The sequence below is a fragment of the Cynoglossus semilaevis genome, chromosome 18, assembly GCF_000523025.1.
Source record: "Cynoglossus semilaevis isolate Cse_v1.0 chromosome 18, Cse_v1.0, whole genome shotgun sequence".
NCBI lineage: Eukaryota > Metazoa > Chordata > Actinopteri > Pleuronectiformes > Cynoglossidae > Cynoglossus > Cynoglossus semilaevis.
The window spans coordinates 2,220,688-2,221,931 of NC_024324.1; the positions used below are offsets into that span (position 1 = coordinate 2,220,688).

At 40.0% G+C, this 1,244-nt stretch overlaps 1 protein-coding gene across 8 annotated transcripts in view; it reads right to left on the bottom strand.

Moving 5' to 3' along the window:
* The window catches only part of nfatc1 (nuclear factor of activated T cells 1), a 55,198-nt gene that overhangs the window by 33,804 nt on the left and 20,150 nt on the right, over positions 1 to 1,244 (bottom strand). The window lies entirely within an intron of this gene.

The following is a 1,244-nucleotide window of genomic DNA, read 5'->3' on the forward strand; positions in this document are numbered from 1 at the left end:
TTTGATGCAGATGGAGATTTTTTTTTTAAATCTCTTCTCCAGAAGAAGTTTTTCTTTTAGATTTTTTAATCCATGTTCTCAAAATTATTATTTTTGATTTTATTTGTAAGGAATAAAGCAGTGGGTTCAAATCTGTTCTGTTCTTCTAGAATCTTCCAGATAAACTCTCTGGCTTTGAACCAGCAGTACCAGTAGAGGACAGTAAAAATCCTTCTCTTCATCTGATGAACATCTTATTTTAAGGACTGCAGTAAAAACATTTTTAAGGAGTGGTGTTAAAGTACTTGAGCGACTGACTCACTGTGGACTTGACACCGACCTGAGGACAATTGTTCTTAACGACTTGGACTTGGAACGAAGTCTCAGTCAGTGTCAGTGGGATTGTTAGGACTCAGATTGGACTAAGAAACAGATTCTTCCGAACGACTTTACATCTTTACGAACCCTGATAATCGGACGAACTAGGACTCGATTCAACAACGTTAAGAACCGAAGTGAAACTCAACGCACTTTTTCCTAGTCCACCTGAATGTATCACAGGGTGGAGTGGAGCGGTGCAGCGAGGAGGTCACTGGTTTGACCCCCAGTGGAAACAGATGGTCTGTCCAGTTTTTCCTGTGTATTCCTGCAGGTGGTTCATCGTCAGTACACGGTCAAAAAAAACACACACAACGCAGGTTTGGGGTTAATGTTCGTGTTGAACTGACCTTAGGTGTGAATGTTAGTGTGAATGGCTGTTGTGAGGATTATATGTGATGATTTCTTGGACTTGAACCCGGGAGACAGAGAGTCTTTAACTCTTTAGCTCTGTCACAGTTTGGGGCTGGATTTTAAAGCAGCCGTTATCTTGAGAAATAATGACGGTCTAACACAGTAAATGCTAGTAGATTCAATTCTGTGTAAGATGTAAAATTAGACAAACTGCATTTAAATAATTGACCTTTCGTGACCTTTCGCGACTGCTGACCGATTGTTTGCACGCCGACACGTCCGGCTCCCTTTTTTCTGATTATTTGCAACGTGTTTTCCTTCAAATGTCTTTTTCGGGGTCTCCTTAAGAAAATATATCTGTTATTTTATTAGGAGTGACCAGAACAGATGAGCAGACGCTCAATAAAAATCTGGGGGAAAAAAAAATAAAATAAAAGAAATAAAGAACTTGTGGTAATTCCACAGGGTGATTTTGATAAAAACCATCCATCTCCTCGAACGTTTCCTTTCCTTCTGCTCTTCCTCCATCTGTC